Source organism: Natator depressus, chromosome 5 (genome assembly GCF_965152275.1).
Source record: "Natator depressus isolate rNatDep1 chromosome 5, rNatDep2.hap1, whole genome shotgun sequence".
NCBI classification, from domain to species: domain Eukaryota; kingdom Metazoa; phylum Chordata; order Testudines; family Cheloniidae; genus Natator; species Natator depressus.
Window position 1 is genome coordinate 67028467 of NC_134238.1, and position 23256 is coordinate 67051722.

The 23256-nt window shown below is 40.0% G+C and overlaps 1 protein-coding gene across 1 annotated transcript in view; it reads right to left on the reverse strand.

The window, feature by feature from the left end:
* FBXL17 (F-box and leucine rich repeat protein 17) overlaps positions 1-23256 on the reverse strand; it is a 478328-nt gene that overhangs the window by 22381 nt on the left and 432691 nt on the right. The window lies entirely within an intron of this gene.

The following is a 23256-nucleotide window of genomic DNA, read 5'->3' on the forward strand; positions in this document are numbered from 1 at the left end:
GTCTATAGTACACCACTGTTGCTTTTCATAGCTTGTACTGATGCTGTAACAACAGTAGTTTGCTGCACCTTAGAATTGCCTCGTCAGTGACAATTTTTTAATAAGAATAAAAAAATGGTGAACATTTTTTGTTACTCATGCTATGTCTCAGATTTATTGTTATTCATGGCTTCTGCTTGTTTTGAAATACAGATCTTTTTAAACTTAATACAAAATCACATAGTAATAGCTACAGTTTTTTGGAAAAGGAATTACAGTTGTGTCCATTGTTATAAACTGTGAAGTAAGTTTCTTGCTGTGCTTCCTATGGGCATATCAGCTTCTCCCATATAACATTCTTAATGATGAACATTTTTATTTACCAAACTCCACAACTGTTGCAGCGTATTTCCCCTCTTGCATTGCAGAACTGGTGCAAATATGTAACGGGCAGGAGCATGTTCTAGCCGGTGTGAGGAACCTGGGGATGCATGGACAAAACAAGGCCGTATCTTGCAGGCCTTACTATATTTATGTGTATCCTGTCTGCCTTGATCATCCTCCCAGCATCTCTAACCCCCAAACTAGCAGCTTGGTTATTTCCGATGCCATGCTGCCATTGCCCTGTTCTCTCCAAGTGTGTGTGGAAATGCTACAGTAATGTTATGCTGGGTATAGGGTCAAACCTTGTGAAGCTGATGGGTGTAACAGTCATCCTTCATTCAGGATAAATGTAAGGAGTGAAGCTCCTTTTGGAGTCAAATAGCGGAAACAATAGAAACCACTGCCCAAAACACAGGCCATATGCAGGGCTGGTCAAGAGCTGTACTATGTGGGCAGAGTTGTTTTACTGAGGGTTAAACGCAAATGTAGAGGGCTGGGTATTGTTTTGGTGGAGTTGAGTGTGTGTATGAGCAGATGCAGCCAGAAACACCACAGAAACAATCAAGAAAACAGCAGGAAGCCAAGGACAGCCAGAGAAGCACTTGCAGTATGACACTGATAGTAAGCTAAGAGAAAGAGCTTTTTGGGAAGAGTGCCAGATGAGGCGGCTTTGGAATACTGAGAAAGGAAACTTTCTTCTATTGTTTGATTCCTATTGTGTGAATGGTAACAGGACTTTTTATATATTCTTTGTAAATAAACAGGATTGCACTACAGAAATCCTGACTCTGTCGCCTCCTAATGGAAACAACCTGTCAAGACCCCGAAAACTGGCTATCCAACTGGGCGAAAAGGGGTCACATTCATTTAATCCTTTAACTGGCATCATTAATTTATTCTGCAATTTGTTGCATACATTAAGACATGGTTTCATGGGCAGATGTGATGTAGAGCATCAGCACTCCAGTTCTATTCTGAACATTCCCCTGGGGCCATTCCTTCTGTTTCTCTATCATCTCCAAAAATTACTCCTGGGGGAATTCTGTGCTACTGTGCAATGCAGAATTTTGCAGAAATTAATATTGTCTGCGCAGAATTTCCTTTTCCCCCACCACAGAAATGGGCTGCAGAGATGTTGCCTGCCACTGGACCTGACAGAGGCCAGCTCGCAAATAGAAGACAAGGATGGTGGAAGGGGGAGGGAACTGGAGGGTTTCCAGCAGTTGCTGTTCCTAGCATGCCCTGAAGGATGAAGGTGGCAGCATGTAGGAAACTGTGCAAGCCTGGTTCCCAGCATCAAGCTGTTTCTCTCTCTGAATCCCTGGACTCTAGGAGGGTAGGGTCTGTCATTATCTGGGCTGGGGGGGGACCCGGCTGCTGGACTCATGGGGGGTGGTGTGAGGGTCTGGGCTTGGGGAGGGGCCCGCTGCTGGGCTCTGGGCGGGGGAAGCGGGGGGTCTCTCAGGGAAAGGGGGTGTGAGTGTCTGCCCACCTCCCCCCCCAGCTGGGCTCTGGAGAGGAGGGGTCAAAGAAGCAGAAACTGGGTTGTTGTAGGGGTTTCTTTAACTCTCTACTCATGGGGGAATTTGTGTGTGTTTATGTATTGTTACAGACATACTTGCTGACAGGTATTTTGAAATAAATTACCAAAATAATTGAAACTGGTGTGATTATATAGTGTTATTTTGATAAATAAAATTTGCAGAATTTTGCAGAACTTTTAATTTTTTGGAGCAGAATTCCTCCAGGAGTAAAAAATGTACTGCTAACACAGAGTGGCTAATGGCAAGTGATGTGGTGGCAGGAGAGCACATAGCTTTGTTGCATTTCTCCTCTACACAGCCCTTTTATGTGTCATCCTTATGAAAACAGAACAGAAAATTATAAATTTTCTACAGAATTTTTAAACCAATCTAAAAATAATTATAGCAAGGATATACTTCTCTAGGAAATTCTATAGGTTGGTTTAAAACCCTACAGAAGGAATATCAATAAGACAAAAAGAACATTGTCAATTTGAAATCTAATAATTTTCAAAAAATAAGTTACAAGTCATTTCAGGTATTATACCTGTTCTTGATTCTCCCTGCCAAATTTTGCAATATTATAATTAAGGCTGTATGTCTGTCATGGAAGTCATGGAAGTCACGGATTCTGTAACTTTCTGTGACTTCTAAAGTGTCCAATTGGGTGTGCGGGAGGGGGCTCAGGGTTAGGGGATGGAGATTGGAGTGCAGGGCGGTGCTTACCTTGGGGTGGGGGGCTCCCACCTGCATGTCCCTGCAACTCCTAGGCAGAAGGGCCGGGGGGGTCCGCGCACTGCCCACGCCCACGATCTGTTCTGCCTACCATATTCCTAGCCTCTTACCTCCCCATCCATCCACCAGCAAATGACACCTGGGTTAATTTTAACTTTAATTTGATTTCTAGGTTTGTCTTAGTAAATTGTCCTGATTTAACATAAAAATGGAGTTGCCTGTTGTAGCCCCACAGTTAAGGTGCAGATGAGTGTTGCACTTAAAATAAGGGTTCAGCTTCTTTTTTATGGCTGAAAAATACAGCATGTCTTCCCCAAAATTACAGAACTTATTCTTTCAGTAGAGAATGAATTTTCTAAGAATATACAAGTAAATTTGTTAAATAACTTATGAGTTAACTTTATCTCTTCCCTGCAGGGATACCATCAGGGTAAATAAATGAAAAAAATCTAATGTGAAATCAGTTTAATTTAATACGGGACCACAAACACTGAAATGCCTTAATCATACGGTTACTGCCATGAGAGGGCAGAGTTAAGGTTTAAGAGTGCTCTAACTCTGTATTTCCATCCCTTAACATATTTGAAGTTATTTTAAATTTATTTCTTAACTCCAGGTTTAAAATATTGTTGTTAGAATAATTACATCTCTATAATTAGTGTTTAGCCTAAATTATCGATACGTTGTCCTAAGCTTAAGTCCATTTTAACATAGTTTTTTACCTGGGAAAAATATAAGAACACCACACTATGATTTGCATAATTTATCCAGGTAAAGTGACTGAATGTCTAGTGTAACTGAACAAAATTAGATCTATTTAAAGAAATAATTTTATTAAAATGCACCTGGTCCTAGCAGAACATTTCCTATATTAACAAGACCTACCGCAGTTTAACTGAAAATAAACCGTTATGAAATCCAATTGTACTGCTGTTCACTTCTTTCCATCAGCTACACATTGTATATGCAACAAGCACCACATTAGCCAGCAACAGGACAGGATTTGAGAGAGGTGTCTTCAAATATTGGTCATGATTGACCAGAGAAAACCATAGCACTATAAATATATATACATTCATTTAAAACAACCTCATGTTGGTTTATTAGATCTAATTAATCATTAAGCCTTTAAAAATATAAGAATTAAAAATTTTAAGCTCACTAAAGGCTTACATATCAAGTAGAAACCAATCTTTCCACTAAATCATACCAGGTAATGGTTTTCTTCTTATGGTACTTGCCATTACATTTTATTTACAGTATGTATATCTTGGCTCTTGTACTATTAAAGGGTCTGTGATAACCATCTACAAGCAATTGAAGGGCTTAAGAACAAAGAAGGGTGAGGATTTTTTCAAGATGGTCCAGGGGGAAATAACTAGATGAAATAGGATGAAAATGAGCAAAGGAAAATGTAGATTGAATATTAAGAAAATTTTGTAAGAGTCAAATCTGCTGGACTGTGGAATATTCTCCCAGGGTAAATTGTGGAAGTCTCTTTGCTTGAGTCATTTAAAAAGTGAGTGGACAAAGCTCTGGAGAGATTACAGAGAACAATGTTGTACTGGCAAGGATCAGACAAGAGGATTTGAAAGATCTTTTTCACTGTCAATTTCTATTCTATTAAATTAAAAGAAGAATGATATAAACTATGCAGATAAATTACAGAGACTTCAATGCAATAAACTGATACTACATATAATGTTTTGTGATATTGCATTTCCACTCATCTGTGGAATAGCATTCAGAAAATTAAAATCTTAATTATCTTATCTTAAAATAAACTCTATTCACTGGTGAAGTATACAGCTTAGTAAAAGGGATGACTTATTGCAGCTGAAGCTGATTTTAAGTTCACCATATACTAACATGTTTAACAATTAAAAGGATAAAAATAGAGTATCTATACTGCATGCATGTATTATAAATATGTAGGAAACACTGAATATACATTTAATATAGAAAAACATTAGCTTACATAGGAAAAATAACCTTCCCTTATGATTAACTATTAGTGGAGCATAGTACTCCTGAATAATGCATTTTTCAGTCCTTCAGAAAATATAATTTTATTTATTGTCAGCTTCTAAAAATGAACCCACTGTAATCCTAAAGTCAGTGCTCAGGCAAAATTCCTCACTGACTGCAGATACTTTGTCTGAATAAAGCCAAGGACAACAGAATTTGGTGCTCTGGACCCAAATTGGATGCCATGTGCAAAAGCTCAATTAAAAAGGCTTTGCCTGTAGGATCCGTGTCCCGCGAGACTTGCGCTGAACTGCTGTGATAACCTACATGGATGTGGCAGGCTGCAGCTTGCCAACCAAACCCCTCGTGGCCTAATTGATCCATGTTGTGCAAAGACCCACTTGTGAACAAATTATAATAAGACCTCTTATAATATTTCAGTTGCTCCTGTACACATTGGCAGGTTTGAAGGTTGTCCATGACTAGACTAAAGATTGCTTCCCAATCTAGCAGACATATACTTACCATCAGTAACCTAAGCATATGTGACCTCTAGGCTTAATTATTGCAACTCATATCTACAAACAAATCTGAACACTGTGAAAAAGTTTGAATTGGTAGACATTTAGAACACAGCAGCCCTTCTGCTAATCAATACAGGTCACTGTGAGCATACCACCCAGCTATTCACCCTCTGCACTAGCTTTTCAAAGAATGAACAGTCCAGTTCAAGTCCTCTGTCCTGATAGTCACAGCCCTCCATGGCTACTATGGTCCTAGCTACATGAGAGTCTCTTCTCCTTCTGGGGTTATGATCTTCCACGACAGCTACATTTCAGTGGAATCACAGACCAGTTGACTAATACGGAGGCTGATGAACCCAGGAGCCAGAACTTTCACAGGAACTGGACCTTGACTATGGAGCTCACTAAAGCCCTGATCCAGCACACAACTTAAGCATATGCTTCCTTTTAAGCATGAGTAATTCCTATGAAATGAAAAAAAAATGACGATGGATTTCATCGCTCAACTAAATGAAAACTCATCTCTTCAACCTGTTTTTCCCACAATACACACACACATCCATACAATAAAACATTTTTAAAAAATGAATTTCACCATTTCCCCCACAGCTTAGGAAAGAAAACAGAAAGAGAGAGATTAGTATTGTATTTCCAGTGTTTAATGTTTAAAATGAGCTCATAAAATATGGTGATAAAGGGTGGGTGAATAGATAGGTAGGTAGGTGGATAGAAAGACAAGACAGAGAGATAATCAAGCTTTTGTCCACCTGGAAATATTTTTATAATGGAATGCTATACCATCTCTTTTTGGGTAGGAAACCTGCTTTTTAATAAAATATGTATGTTTTGTATTTTCTGTGGGCCTCACCTGCCTCAGGCTGCTTGAGGTCTCCTGTGATAATTTTATTGTTATACCTTTGTGCATTTGTGGCTCTGGCAACATTTCTTACGAATGAAGTATGGGACTGCAATCAAATGCAAAAGGAATATAGGGGCATGACCACATTGGGAAACCAATCTAATATGATGCCGTGAGGAAATGAAAAGGGAGAGAGTCAGACTGCTTCCTTAGAGCAAGTCTGTTTTCTCTATGAGTTTAGCAAATCTGGTTAAATTCCCTTTATCTGAATGCATATTTTGACCTTTGCTTGGAAACTAGGTGACAAATCACTCAACCAGTGGGAATGCAGTAATTTTTATTAAAAATCTGCTTGAAAAGGATACAGTATTTATACACCTTTAAAACAAAGAAAAATGTATCTAGTTAATTGTATTAGAAAAATATTCTATCTACTTAGGATACATTATGTTAGCTAAAATAATCTTCAGTTTCGATCAGAGTCAGAAGGAGAACCAGGGGACTAGAAAAGAGCTAATATCTTCAAGAAATATGGAAGGGGAGACCATTGGCCGGGAATGGCGAACCGCGGCCACTGGGAGCTGTGAGCGGCTGTACCTGCGGAAACTCAGGTAAACAAAGTGTCTCACAGGCCACCGGGGCTTACCCTGAACAAGCCGCACACCAAGTTTGGGAATTCCTGGTCTATGGTGACAGCTCAATTATTTCAAAGTTCAAAGCTGGTATTTATCCAGTTTCTTTCCTGAATTGATACAGTTAATTTTGAACTCTGCAAGGTGTATGAGTAGTTTACATTTTTCACTCTAATGTGCATTACTTCACCTAGCTTGTTAAGATCTCTCTGAAGTTCCTCACCATCCTCTTAGTTCCAACTACCTAAACACGTTTGTGCCACCAGCAAATTTTGCTTCCTCACTATTCATCTGCCATTCCAGATTATTGATATAATAAACAATACTGAACTTAGTTGGAACCTTGAGGTATTCCTTTGTTTACCTTTTGCCATGATGAAAACTAACTATTTAATTCTACTTTTTGTTTTCTGTCTCCTAGGCAGTTTTTCATCCATGACAATACTTTGCCTTACAGCCTGTAACTACTTAACTTCTTTAGTAGCCTTTGATGTGGGAAGTCAAAGGGCTTGTGGAAGCCTAAATAAATTATGTCAACTGGCTATCATTTATCTACTACTTTATTGATATATTCAGAGAATTCACACAGATTATAGATTTCTATATTCCCAGGCCAGAAGGGAGCACTGCAATCGTCTAGTCTGACCTCCTGTATAACACAGGCCATAGAACTTCCCCAAAATAATTCCTACAGCAGATCTTTTAGAAAAACATCCAATCTTGATTTATTCCAATCCAATACTCAGTGATGGAGAATCTACCACAACCCTTGGTAAATTGTTAATTAATGAGACATGATTTTCTTTGGCAAAACCCATATTAGTTAGACCTGATCATATCATTATCTTCCTGGTGTTTTGTTATTTTGCTTTTAATTATCATTTCAACCAGTTAGCCAGGTACAGATGTAAAGTTTATTTGTGTATAATTCCCAGGATCACCACTACAGCCTTTAAAAAATATAGGTACAACATTTGCATTAGTACAATCCTCTAATCCTCTGTGGCTGTTTTTAACAAGAGATTGCATTTTTTTTAGTAGTTCAAGTCACTTTATCCTTGATTTCCTTCATACTTGGTTTTCCTGCAAAATGATTTGGAAAGACTGGAAAAGTGAGATGCATGCAACTGGATGAGATTCATTACTAAACTCGTAAAGTCATACAGCTAGGAAGAGGGAATAAGGGTCTGAACCAAAGTCCACTGACGTTAATGGAAAGACTCCCAGTGAGTTTAATAGGCTTTAGATCAAGCTCTACAGTAGCAAGTCTGAGAAAGAGTTAGGGATCCTAGTACATAGAAAATTAAATAGGAGCTTCAAATGCAATGCAAATTGGAGGGGAAAAAAAGGTGAAAGCTAAACAGATACACAGGATTACATATAAAACTAAAATGATAAGTGAAAATATGCATAGCTCTGGAGTGACGTTGCTTAATTTACAATCTTCATGATTATGCTTTCTGCTATAAAAATTATTTAGATCATTTATTAAATTAAAAAAAAAAAGCTACAAAGACCTCCATGGTTTGTAGCAGGACTTTGAAATTGGCAATGTGATACATGAAGGTGAAGGAGGTGTCTTTTGCTTGTCCCATGCAAATCTGTTAGATTTGACTTAGTTCTGAGCTGCTGAAAATCATCATTTCCCACTCACGCAAATTCTGGCTTGCTGCCTAAATTCCTAGACATTATATTAGCACTGTGCATGTACTACTTTGTTTCACTGTGCCACACACTACGTATGATCTGTTGCTCAAAATCTTAAGCATTCTTTTGCATGTATGCACAAAAGAGCAAAAATAAGAAAGTATGGGCAACTTATCTCTGGCATTTCCTAACTTTCAGTGCTTGACTTTGCAATGTAAACAACACTGAATTAATGTAGGTTTTTTAAAAAAAGAATATATAGTACATATACTCTAGAAAGAGACGAGTTAGGAGATATATAAAGACAGTCTATAGAGACCTTCACGATTATAATGTAAATAAAAGACAAAGTATTCAGTTTCAGATGATGGTAGAAAAAAGAGCAATAGCTTGAAGCACAGGAAAGAAACTTTTAAGCTTGACATTAGGAAAATAGTCTTAACAGTAGTGGCAATTATAGGAAATGCAATACATCACCAAGAGATGCGATTGAGACATCACTATTGCATATTTCCAAAAAAAAAAAAAAATTAAATCAGATGAAATGGGAATGATGAGGCTATATAATCCAAGGGAGGCAATTCTGAGCCTCCAATTGCTTATTGCTATCTATCATATTTTTAAATTTTTGTTTCATATTCCGCACAATTTGTAATATCCTTTTAACTTTGTGGAAAATACTGTGTCTTTACCCAACCACCAGTTTTGTTCCTTTTCTATCCTATCCCTAGCCCATTCTTTTTCGTTAAAATGGAGCTAAAATTAACATAGCTATTTTGCTTAGAAAGTCTCTCTCAAGGTTCATAAATTAAAACAAAAATGTATAATCTACATAACTGAAAACTGTATGCCCACTTCTTTTGTTGCTCTAATGAGCATGCTGCATATATGCACAACATAAAGTTGCTGTCTAAGGTGGAGACCCGGTCACTGGCGACCTCCTTTACACACATAGAAGGGCTGGGGAGTAGGCAGACAGCAATTTCTGTGAAGACATCCAAGCAACTCCAGTGCAGTGGGAGCATCAGCAGACCCCTGATGATGGTGTGAGCTGCACTCAGAAGAGGACATTGCCAGGGGCTGGTAGGTAAATATGAAGTAAATGTGGACAGTGACAGCATTAATTTTGCAACATCTTATATTTATGCAGACACCTGACTAATCATGCCAAAACACATTTCTACACCAGCAATATTCATTTATGCCAGGACAGCTCTGGGAATACTATTCACAGTTAACTGTTGTTGCATAGTCAGCAAGGGTAGGAACATTGTGTTTGTGGATTATGCACAAAAGGCTAAACAGAAGAGTTCAGAGATCGATGCACCATTATGTGCCTACATTTGCATGTAAAATTACAAAAACTGCAAATGCAAATCAAGGATCCATACTTGTAAATGGCTAGTTAAGTGTCATTAGCCATTTGGAAGTGTAATACTTGATTTAAATACACCCTAATGCAACTGCACGTGTATTTTCTACACTCATATTTTGAAATTTGGTACTTAAAATAAATCTGTTTCATAAGCCTTATTTAAAAAAACATAGAGATTTATATTTTATAAAGTGAACTTCACACTATGAGTGTTCCAAACGTGTTGATATTTTGATTCTTCCCTTTTTAAAAAAATACTTTTGAATTTAACACATGCAACTAAATTTTAGTTCCCTACACATGATAAAAAGACACAATAAAATTAAAAGTTCTGGCTGGCAGTCTGTTCTGAATGTTTTCTATTGTGCCTACATGTTGCTTAGGTCCCAGGTTACAGAATGAAGTTACATATTAGATGTGGCGCAACACATTTATACAGTCAGGAAAGGTAAGCACAAACTGTCAGACTTAATTTTGAATTTTCCAACTTTTGTCAGTGTGTATCACTCCAAACCTCAACATGAATTAACTTTAGCAAGGTGTCTGTGTTCATTAACCTTATGATTGGTCCATTTCAGTCGAGATACACAGTTTTGAATTGGGAGGGATAGCCAATGACCACAATATTGTATCTTGCCACTAAGTTAATTATGATTAACTAAACCTGTATTAATCTCACTTGCTCATATAAATCGGTGTAAATGGATGTTTAGAATGAATACTGCTGAGACTCAGGAAAAAATGAACAAAAATTTAAAATGGCTTCATACTGTGAATCATCACAGACAGACTCAAAACTTAATGAAGGAACTACTTTCAGACAACACAACTGAGAGACTCTATTAAATACTTTAGATGTGTCTTGGATACCCCAACAGAACAACTGTAGCCATGTTCCCATGAAAATAAATAAACAGTTTATTACAGTGGGTGTGCAGTGGACTCATCAAATTGCTTTTAAATAATGACACCTAGAGTACATATGCAAGATGTTTGTAGCTGAATGGTTACACGTTATTTCCATCTTCCTTAGAATAATAACTCTTCCAACATTAATTAGCTGCAATGCATAATAAATGGGATAAAACTTCATGAAAGTAGCTTAGTGTAATCACCTCGGGAACTCTTTGAATAATAATTAACATGATGGAACTGCAAACAAAAATGTTAGTTCCTAAGGGCTTGAAAAACACTGTTTTTCTTTAAGTATTTCTTCAGTGCACTTTGCATTCAATAGCATAATCTCAGTTTCCTCAGGATCTTCACTAGTAAGGGCCATTTCCTGAGGGACCCTATAGGAAAGCACTTTAATTTGGCTAAATCCTTCCTCAACAGAAGATCTATTAACAGCGAAACTGATAGCTTTATTGGGTTTACTGGGTATTTAGTCATTCAGCATGGCACTACTGTAACAGAGGACAATGCTTGAGTTCATTCCAACTAGATGTCCATTTACCAGTACCTACATTCTATGGGGACTATCAATATGATAGGTACTTTATAGATACTCAACTAGTTATAGTAACTGGCTAACTAGGGGGAGAGAGAGAGAGAAACAAGGTAGATGAGGTAATATCTTTTCTTGGACCAACTTCTGTAGGTGAGAGAGACGAGCTTTCAAGCCACACAGCTTGTCTCTCTCACCAACAGAAGTCGGTCCAATAAAATATATATAAAATATATTACCTCCCCCACCTTGTCTCTCTAATATCCTGAGACTGACACAGCTACAACTACACTGCAGGGAGAGAGAGAGAGAGAGAGAGAGAGAAAGAGAGATAAGAAACTGCATATACAGTTTTGGATTTGCAAGATACTTCAGACTGAGTTTTTTAGTTATTTGTTGAGGTACTTTGCGGGAAGCATTCAATGACCAAGAAAAAAGGTACTGGCCGTATTTGCAGTGGTTAGGACAATGCTAGGGACAGAAACATATCTAGGTTATTTCAAACACTGGAATTCATTGTGTAAGGTTTTGCAGTAATCCAACCATATGTGGGAAAAGAGGGAGCTATGCAAACTGGAACCTGAGTCCAGGTTCACAAATCATCTGTGAACACAATAGAACTCTAACCCTCTCTGAACTGCGTGATTGATTTCAATGTGAATTGAAATTGAATTGCACAGCTCTATTGTTACCCATTATACTGTGAATATCAGAAAGATTATCACTATAAAGAGAAGCTTTAGTAAAAATTGTGGGATCATACATGGGGCCCCCATTTTCTTTTTAATATGGTGAGAAAGAATATTAATGCTTCCTTCAGATATGGGGTGAAATATTTTGAATTTTATTTTGGACAGGAATATACAAACATCATATTTGTCAGGTACAGATGGTAGAAAGTATTTATTTCTTCTCAGTTGGAGTGGGGGAGTTAGCTGGCAAGGATTGCAACAATTCAAGATAAACATAAAAAAAAAGACTTTTGTGTCAAGTACAGTATATTTTAAAGTTAAGGCAGATATGTTCCACAGAGTCTAAAAGACTGCCCTAATGCCCAGAAGCAGAATCTTTGCTTAGGACTACTTTAATAATAAAACACACATTTGAGCATGCAAAATGGATATTTTGTGCATGCAAGTAAAGATATATTGTGGGCACAGATTGTTTGCTGATTTTTTTTAAAGATTAGCCCTTTAAATGTAATGTTATGAAAGAGCATTTAGTCTACATTTATTCTGTGATATTTTATGACAGCTACATATTGTAAAAATGTAAGATGTGATGTGCCTGTATTTTTAGAGTCTCTGCATACCAAATACGAGTTGATTCCAGAGCACAGCAAATATGATTCCAGATAAACAATAATCTAACCATGATTTTGTATCACCTTTCATTAGCTTATTCTACCATGATGATGAATCATTTACAACAAGTTCTCCTTCTACCAATCAAGAAGAGATAAAACATGGGATGCAACTCCACAGCTCTGTCAGGACCTTCAATAATTTCTTCATAGGCAGTTAATACTTCTGAGATTTTCATGCAGATTCATCCAAGGACGTGCACCGTAAGCAGGTAAACTGCAAATTTTCTTGTTAATCGTAAATGTATTACCATGTGAATCGTAAGTTCTTCCACTGTATGGTAACACTGCTAATGACTGTTTTGTGGACAGATCTGGGATACAAAAGTAGAGAGCTATAGCCAATTTTACTGTTAACTGTCCAGAGATGACAGGTCTTGTGGGCTGACAGTACTCTCAGGGAGGGAACCAGACATAAAGAGAGACAAGATGGTAGAAATCAGAGTCTGAGATGGAAAGGTGATAGGGCTGACATAGCAATTAACACCTATATTTTATTGTTAATAAAGAGTATTTGCTATTGGTTCTACCATGACTCAGCATCAGTGGATTCTTGTACCAATTGAATTCAAATTTGGTATTCAGCACTGCCCTATTTTTAAAAATATAAATCTGTTAAAGACTAACAAATCCATAATTGTGAATTTTTGGGGGTAATTTTATCCCTAACAATGAATAGTTTTTATATTTTTTATCCCTCAATGAAAGCTTTTAAAAAAAATAAACGGGTGCCTATTTAACACCAAGTTATTAAATTAATTCTTAAGATTTGACCTTGAATGAAATATTAACTAAATCAAACTGATTATGAAAAATGATTGAGGATTATCTGCTATGTTACTTCAACGTTATGGACTATGCGCCAAAGCCTGCAGTCTGTTAATGGGCGTTTGAAGTGAGGATCACAGGATTTAAACTATATTGTTAACTGATATTGAAACAGTTTTAATACTCAACAAGTATTTAATTAGAATACAGTTACCTTATTAAACCAAAATTAAATGCATACACTACTCAAGCATATTTAAGGTTTATAGTTGAAAGTTTTTACAACATTCAAATCAATGGTGTTTTTCTAAAATGCAGAAGTTAAGCTTATCTGGCTAAGCTGGTCAACTGGAAATCATTTCCTTTTGCCAGTTAATATAAACATAGTTTTGTACCTTTGTGATCTTATCTGAGAATCTAATTTACTGGATCACTCACCTTAAAACTTAATATTGGGCAACTGGCTCAACAGAGACCCAAGGCTAAATTGAAAATCATTTTTTGGAAAAGGATGTCTGCTGGTTGAAGAGAGGACATGTGTGTATATATATACGTAGACACACTACATTAGAAGATAGATATGAAAAAAATCTTCAGTTTAATGTCAAGCTGTAAGCATTCAGAAAAACTGGCATTTAGAAAAGCAGAATGTATAAAATATTGAAAATGTGAAGTAAAAAATGAGTCCAAACTCTGCCATATAACCACTATACCACACACCACTATAACTCAGTGATGGTGTCTCTTTAATCTTTCCTTGACAGCTAATTATTTATTTTCTACATGTTTTGTATGCTGTGGTAATACACAAAGAACGTTTCCTTTTCTTGATAGCAAAGGACAACAGATAACGTTTCAAAATTATACTCGGCAGATGTTCCACATAAGTTGTAGGATATGGACTGGTGGATCTGAGGCACGCTGGGAGGTGGCTAGGAGGGGTTAAAGCAGTCTCAGATAAATACTGGCCTGTCATCACCCCGTGATGGATTGTCAATGTCTTGTAATGACAACGTATGGCTTGGACACCTAGTGACCAGCCTAAATCACAACCATGTTAAGCTCTCTGTTTCTGTGGTTCCATGACCCAGCCTCTTGAAGTCTTGTGACTGCTTTCAAATTCTTCAAAACAAAGGCAAGAGAAGCCCTATCAACCTCTTCCTCCCAAATTAATAATAGCTAAATGGTACTGCTTACTTCTAAAGGAAACTAGGTTACCCACCAATAACTGAGATTCACTGAATATCTTGTCTCTACAGATCCACACTCTTGGAGTCATGTGTCCTGCTATCTACTGTACAAAGACGGGAAGAAGGAAAGGTTCCCTTCACCTTCAGACACTAACAGTTTCAGACTTAAGGTCTAAAGCCAGTCCTGAGTAAATTTTTTTCATCCTACTTTTGAACCTCCTAGGAATTCTTTTTTCCATTTCCTTCTGGGAAAAGTGGCCTTCCATTTGGCATCCATGTCAGTTAGATAAGTGAGCTCTTATGGTATCTTCTACTTTCCTTATCTTCCAGAAGAACAAAGTAGTTCTCCATTTTTAAGCCAAACTTTTCTAAAGCTTGAGTCTTAGGATTCCTTTGAATCAATCTATTGTATACTAGTATTTTTGCCTCAGATTCATAACTCCCTAGCAGCTAAAATTCTTCAGAAATCATTATGCGAATGGACTTTTTGATACTGAGAAAGTTCCTTGTGGTCCATGGGAAAGGTCCCTCTATTCAAAGACTATCCAAATGGATAGTAGCATACACTGAAACTTGTTATAAGAAGGGATGTGTCCCTCTTCTATATAGGATTGCCAGGCGTCCAGTTTTCAACCAGAACGCGCAGTTGAAAAGGGACCCTGGTGGGTGGTGACCAGGCCATTTAAAGTCCAGTTGGCAGTGCAGCCGGGCTAAGGCAGACTCCCTGCCTGCCCTGGCTCCCGGAAGTGGTGGTATGGCCCCATGGCCCCTAGGTGCAGAGGAGGCCAGGGTGGCTCTGAGCACTGCCCCCACCCTGAGAGCCGGCTCTGCAGCTCCCATTGGCTGGGAACCATGGCCAATGGGAGCTGCGGGGGTGGCGCCTGCAGGCAAGGGCAGCACGCAGAGCCCCCTAGCCACCTCTGTGCAGGGACATACTGGCTGTTTCCGGGAGCCACCTGAGGTAAGTGCTGCCTAGAGCCTGCACCCCACCCCATACACCAACTCCTTGCCCCAGTCCTGAGCCCCCTCCCATACCCAAACTCACTCCCAGAGCCCCCTCCCACATTCTGAACCCCTCGGCCCCACCCCCGAGCCTCCTGCTAAACCCCAAGCCCCTCATGCCCAGCCCTACCCCAGAGCCCACACCCCCAGCCCAGTGAAAATGAGCAAGCAAGCAATGGAGGGAGCGGGGATGGAGGGAATAGGGGCAGGGCCTTGGAGAAGGGGCAGGGTAGGAGTGGGGCAAGGATGTTCGGTTTTCTGCAATCAGAAAGTTGGCAACTCTATCTTAACATGGTACATTTCTTCTTACATTTTGTTTTACAATAGGTTTAAAAATAGTCCTTTTGTAAAAGCTATAATTCCCGTATGTTGTGGGGAAGGGAAGCGCCTTGAATGTATGTGTTGCTTTGAATTATTCCTGCTCCTAAACATGGGTGAAATTAAACAAACAACAAAACCTAAATATATTTAACATAGTGATAAAAGTACAAGTTCTTGTGTCTTAGTAAAATATGCAGTATAATTTTAGTGTTTTTTCCCAAGGGTGGTTATAAATAATAGCAAAATTACCTAAAATAAATCATAGTAATGAGACGAATTGGCGTAGGCTACATTTTTGTAGGTGGGGCGGGGGCTGGGCCAGGGTGTTTGGTTTTCTGTAATCATAAAGTTGGCAACCCTACTTTTATATGGTTTAAAGACTCATTCGATCAGACCTATGGCAGCTTTGAATACTTACCTTGGCCAAGTTCCAATCTCTGAGGTCTCTAAGGCAGTTATAGGTGCTGGAGAAACACTTTAACTCCTTAAATAATTCCTTTAGTTAATTTACTCGTATTATTTGGGCATGAGTTTTCGAACTTCAAGAGGAAGAGTGCTGTTACGGACTGTGTTCCCAGCTCTCTAGTCTACAAGAATGAACCACGTAGAGCCATGGAAGAGAAAAAAACGTGTCACCAGCAACTGAAAATCTCCAAATATATGATCTCTGCAGATAAATTCACTCTTTCCTAGCATGTGTTCAGAGTTTCTGAATTCTGGATGGGAAGTAATGGGACTGGGCTGTTGTGCCTGCTATTACAGATGGCTTAGTGGGCATGGTGTCAAGACCCCAGTCTAGGCTCACAGTTCTGGGATATGAGATTCCAAGGGTGTGAATGTATGAAGGCAATTTTCTTGTAGAAGAACTAATGTTGCAAAGTTATTTCCAAGTTGCATATAATTTAGATGCCATCAAAAACCAAAACAGTGCATATTTAACTCAAGCTTGTGTTCTCAGAGACTACTGCCCAGGCATGAAAAACGAAAGGTCAGTAAGTACTTTTAAACTTAAATCCAGAGTTTCACTTTTCTTCAATAAACAGGAAAAATATGTGAGAAACTTTCTTCAGGAAGTTACAGAAGTAATTATTTTTTTCTGTCTGTTGGTCTGAAGTTTCAGTGAACATTGTTCACAGATAGCAACCATACTAGTGCAGGTAATTTTCAGCACTGAATACACCTTTGCGCATATAGTATAAAAAATAATTTTGATCCCTGAAATGGATCAATACCTCTTTGTTTTTCTCAACTGTGAGCACAGTTTTTATTCTGAACATGTCTCCTGTCCTATTATATTGCAGAAGATACGTCCCCAAACCTGAAATGGACTTCCACCACATTTTATTGTTATTGCTTTTGGCCTTACTTTATTGCTCTCTTTGTCTTCAATCATATTGACAATAATTGTTTCAGAAGTTCAACCTCCTTTTCATACAAAACAGTACTTGTGCCAAATCTCTGTCTTTACTTTTGTAAACCTTTATCCCTTGCACTTAAACTTTTTGGTCACTTTTGTAAAAAATAAAGCCACATAGCACCTGCTTTGTAAAATCCATTACTAGCTAAGACTTCAGTCAGGACACTAGCTAGCTAACAGTGTCTGCCAGATGAGATGTCTACCTGTGATACCATTGGAAAGCCAGAATAAAATCTAACAATTTCAGGTATTTTCTCCAACTTCTGCTCCCCCATCCCCAGCCTTTTCTGCTGCTGGGATAATCTAAAACTCATGAACAGTGCCACTGCTAGCATAACAGGGAGGGTTTTTACAGGAGGGGAGCAGAGGCCCTAAGGAGAGGGAAGGAAGCAGAGTGTTGGGAGGGGGCAAGAGTAGTGGTGGTGGTAGTAAGCAGCAGGGAGTGGAGAGATGGGGCAGTGGTGGTGGGGTTAGCTGGAACTTGGATGGGAGGAAACAGCAGGGACTTAGGGGGTGTGGCAGGGGAGAAGCAGGGATGTGGAGGGGAAGAATTTGAATTGGGGATGGGGAGGGACCAAGAGGTGTGGGGAAATAGAAACCCTGAGGGGAGTGTTGGTGGTGGAAGAAGCAGGGATGGGGCGGGAGGGCACAATGAAGGATTTCTCAGCTCAACCTCTACAAATATCCACCCTGGAAGGAGAAAGGCCCTAGGGGTGGGAAGGGAGCAATTCCCAGCCAGGGCTTGAGGGGGCAAGTGGAAGGGGGATAATTCTAGTAGGGGATATTAATGAGTAATTGGAGGTAAAGGACAAAACAGCTCTCAGTGCAAGGGCTGGGGTCTGTAAGCCTCCATGATTCCTATCTCTGCCCATTCTCTTGGTCCCCATTATCCCTCCCCCATGCCCTACACATCCCCTCCTGTCATGAAATTGCTAAAGACAGAGGAGTCTCTGTGGCACCCCTTGCTACTGCCTACAGATATAACAGACAGCATCATCATCACATGCTGCGCTCTCTCACTGGGTGTATAGCTCTGCCTACAGAAGGTATGAAGTGCCTCTGGTTACCACATTCTAAAACTCTAGTTAAGACAAAGCAAGTTTGCCCCAGGCTTTTATTCAACCAGTTTAGCACTTTCTAAAGTACAACTGTCTTCAAATTTTGAAAATCTCTACAGATCCTCAGGGTCAAGTCTTCTCTCATGCAGAGAATAGGAGATGCAGGAAAGTGTGGCTCCCTGCTGTTGGTTTGTTAGTGTTTGAAGGGGCTCTCCTCCTGAGTTCATAGGGTTGCCAGGCGTCCGATTTTTGACCAGACCGCCTGGTTGAAAAGGGACCCTGGCGGCTCCAGTCAGCACCACCACAGACCGGGCAGTTAAAAGTCCGGTCAGTAGCACAGTGCGGCTAAGGCAAGCTCCCTGCCTGCCCTGGCTCCATATCGCTCCCGGAAGCGGAAGCATGTTCCCCCTCTGGCTCCTAGGTGCAGGGGCAGTCACTGGGGCTCTGTGTGCTTCCCCCGCCCTGAGCGCTGGCAGCGTGTGGAGTCACCTGGCCACACCTCTGGCTAGGAGCTGGAGCAGGGACATGCCGCCACTTCTGGGAGCCACCTGAGGTAAGCACTGCCCAGAGCCTGCACCCCTCACTCCCTCCTGCGCCCCAACCCCCTGCCCCAGTCTGGACCCCCCTCCCACCCTCCAAAGCCCTCGGCCCCAGCCTGGAGCACCCTCCTGCACCACAAAGCCCTCATCCTGGGCCCTACTCCAGAGCCCACACCCGCAGCCAGAGCCTTTCCCCCCGCCCCCGCCCCCGGCACCCCAACCCAAAGACCCCTCCCACACTCTGAACCTCTCATTTCTGGCCCCATCCCAGAACTCACACCCCCAGTTAGAGCCTTCACTCCAAGCCTCTGCCCCAGCCCAGAGCCTCCTCCCACACTCTGCACCCTTCAGCCCCACCCCCCAGCCTGGATCCCTCTCATGCACCACAAACCCCTCATCCTCAGCCTGCACATCCAGCCAGAGCCCTCACACCCTCCTGCACCCCATCCCCCTGCCTCAGCCCAATGAAAATGAGCAAGTGAGGGAGGGTGGGGGAGAGTGAGCAATAGAGGGAGGGGGGATGGAGTAAGCAGGGGTGGGGCCTCGGAGCGTGTTCAGTTTTCTGCAATCAGAAAGCTGGCAACCCTATGAGTTCAGCAGGAAGGAAGGAAAACTGATAGCTGGAAGCTTGAGGTTCAACAGAATTATGGGAACAGTTCCCTATCAAGAGGTACAAGTATTAACCCCTTCCAGGCTCCCCCTGATATAGATACTCCAGATTTTTTTTTTAATGAAGGAAACCACAACTGATCAAATTCCCAAATTCTGAACCCTCCCTAATTTGGTCTTGTAAAGGAGAGTGAAAGAATTGAAGACTTCGTATAATTTCCAGTTTTCTGAGGTTAACAGATAAAAACCTTGTATTAACTTCTTTTCCCTGCAACATGCTAAGAACTTAGTCTTGGAGTGTGATGATAGGTACATCACAAAGTCATAGTCCCTTTTTTCTAAGAATTCATTTACTTTTCCAGGTCCCACTATCCTTTCCTTACAGTACTTCAGAGGAAGAAAAGGAACTCCATTTTAGAAAAGATACATTTTATATATACTACAAATAAATATATTATGTATAATAGTAACAATCAAAACAATTGTTTATATGAATTACAATATGGGAAAGCATGTAAACCAAATTGTTTTAATTAAACATTCCTTTTTCTAGGAAGTCAACATAAATAGTGCTAGAAAGCCAAAGAATTAATACTCTTAATTTTCTTAGCAATAATAATACCAAAAGTTAGCAGACTGGTGGCTGGCTTTATGAAAGGTGATAACTACTATGGCATAAAACAGATAAAAGATGAATAAATAGTGCAGCATGGAAAAGCATAATTCTTAATTGCAAGTACAGGCTGTCCAAGTTCAGGGTGCATATTTTTACACAGGTATGTTGCAATTGGAAAATTAGAGGAGCAGTAGTCTGAATTACACCAGGTACAAATTTTCACATGTATTCCAATATCTTGACATAATGACAAAACATGTACAGAACATAGTAGTGCCAAGAAAATTTAGAGCTTACCCAGAGTTATTCTGTAAGTCTGCAACTGCTTGGTTCCATTTTGCGTATGATGCAGTTATTTTACTTTGTTTTTAAATTTACAAGTATATCCTTCAATGAGCAACTAACTTATTTTTCTGTTAATCCCACCCATTTTGTAATTGCTGGATTTGGGCTGGGGTGAAAGGAATGTTTACTTAAGAAAAAAAATAAAGACATTTGGACCTGATTCCCTCTCTAGTGCATTAATTTTATGCTGATGTAAATCGAAGTTAATAGAGTTATGTTGTGTAAACCCAGTGCAATGGAGTGGAGAGTCAAGCCTCTTATTTGCAGAAAGTGTTTTCTTTTTGCAGACAATCCATTTAAAATGTGCATAAAAGCATTATCACATTAGGCCTTTGGAAAGGTCGGTTGCCCTTATGCAGTGTACGGATTACAAATTTTGCTATCTCATCTGAAATAGCAAATGGATCTGATCATTGTATTACAAAAAGCAAAGAACACTAAACTTATTTATTTGTCAAATGCATAAAATGTGCTTATCAAAATCTCTCAGTGCATGGACCTTTTAAAATAATACATAACAATAGAAACTATAAATCAAACTGATTCAATGTCAGTTGAAAGACTCAAAGTTCCTAATTCAGGATAAACCTGCCCCTGACCCCACACTAACTGTTGGACCAGTGGAGAGAGAGAATTCCAGAGTTCCGGAATTCTGGAAACCAAAAGCCTTTTAAAACTGTACACTGTAAACTTGAGTGCCTCTTAGATGATCTCAGCTCCTGGAATAGTTCAAGAGAAGGGAGGCTGTCTCTAAGGAAGTCAGGATGAAACCATATAGGGCTCAATAGGTAAAACCAACATCATGAACTGCATCTGGAAACCAGCTGGAAACTAGAGCATACTCTGGAGCGCATATTATATGGTCTCTGAATGAAGCACCATTAAATTAGTTGGCAGCCACATTCTGTACTAGCTGGAATGTCTGAGTGGCCTTCAGATGTAGCTCCAAATACAGCACATTGCCTTAATCTGCTCTAAAGCTGACAGATGAAGAAAAGGTTTCATAGTTTCATAGAATTTAACGCCAGAGGGGACTATTAGATAATCTAGTCTTACCTACTGTATATCACAGGCCATTAATTTTCACCCAGATATACCTATACTGAGCCCAAAGACTTTAGTTAGACAAAAGCGTTTCAGTCTTCTAGAGACTAACCTATGTGCTATGCCACAGACAGATAACAGGAGAGATGAAGATGCCACCAACGGCGGGTAACTGATGGGAAATGGGACGCAGTAACGAGCACCCTCCAGCAAGAACTCCATTGCAATAAATGAGAGAGGAGAAAAGCTAGGATAGCAAAATACCATTGAGACCACAGAACATTTTTGTACTGATTTTCAATGAGAGGTTAAAAAGGTTTAGGAGCACACACTAAACTTTGAGTGGATTTTTGTAGATTAACACAGATGTCAAATTTTAATATATTGAGTAGCAAACACAAAGTTTTGTATGGCACCACAAGATTCTGGGTGGATTTTTTTAGAGTTGAACTTTAATAAGGTGAGCGCCATAACTAAGAAGAAACCTTGCAATCTCCTAGCCAAATATATCATTCTTGATTACTTGCTACTATTTGATCAATTCAAAGCAGCCATCAAGCCAACAATACACTTACATTTAGCACTTTACTAACAAAGGGAGGAAAAAATGTACCATTTTCACTGTCTGGATGTTTCCTCAAAGCCAACTGGCTTCACTTTTGTCTAGTAAGGGCTAAGAATCAACCAGGGAGCCTTCTTTCGTATGTCTACACTGCACACTAATCCCAGGCTCTCGCTCAGGTTTATGGCCAAGCTCCCTTTCTATTCACACACAAATCCTAGGACTCTGTGAGGGAAGTGGGTCAGAGCCAAGTCCCACTGTGACTCAGGTCCAAGCCCTGCCATTTTGGAGTCTGGACACAGCTCAAGCTGCAGACCTGAGACAGAAGATCTGTGTAGTGCAGTATGGATGTGTTAGCACACTGTGAGACCCAGGTCCAGCAATTGTAAGTCCTGGTTTACAGTGCAGAGTGGATGCTCAAATGCAGCCTTGGAAACACTGGGTACGATTACACTGCAATAAAAAAAAAATGTAGCACCGAGTCTTAGAGCCCAGGTCAAATGACTTGGGCTTGGGCAGTGAGGCTAAAATAGCAGTGTAGACATTTGGTGCAGGCTTTCAGACCCTGCAAGGGGTGGGTGGGTCTCAGAGTCAGGGCTCAAGGCCGCATCCAAAAGCACACTGCAAGTCTATAGTCCCATGAGCCTGAGTCAGATGTCCTAGACCAGCCCTGGCTGTGCTGCAAATCTTTTATTCCAGTACAGATGCACCCACTGAGTCCATAAGCCCAGGTTCCATAGACCTGGATTTACAATGCAATGTAGACATACCCTTCCAGGCCCAGTCTTGGCTAGACACCAGAAAAGTACAGAAACTGCTCCATAGAGATTCATGAAAAGAAGATGCAGGTTCCATTGCAACCCAAAATGACTCATCCCTAGGGAATGCATATACACACTGAGCTGGAGGGATGGAAGAACAGAGCCTTGTGACACCCTACATGAAAGAGTTCTCAGGATAAAAGAGTAATGACCAACTATATTCAGGATCCCCTCAAGAAAAAAAAAGAACCAGATCAAGGTGTGCTATGCTTTACTTATCTTATCTTCAGTGTTTCAATGAACATAAGAACATACCAAAGGTCCATCTAGCCCAATATCCTGTCTTCCAACAGTGACCAATGCCAGGTGCACCAGAGGGAATGAACAGAACAGGTAATCATCAAGTGATCCATTTCCTGTCTCCCATTCCCAGCTTCTGGGAAACAGAGGCTAGGGACACCATTCCTGCCCATCCTGGCTAATAGCCATTGATGGACCTATCCTCCATGAATTTATTTAGTTCTTTTCTGAACCCTGTTATGGTCTTGGCCTTCACAACATCCTCTGGCAAGGAGCTCCACAGGTTAA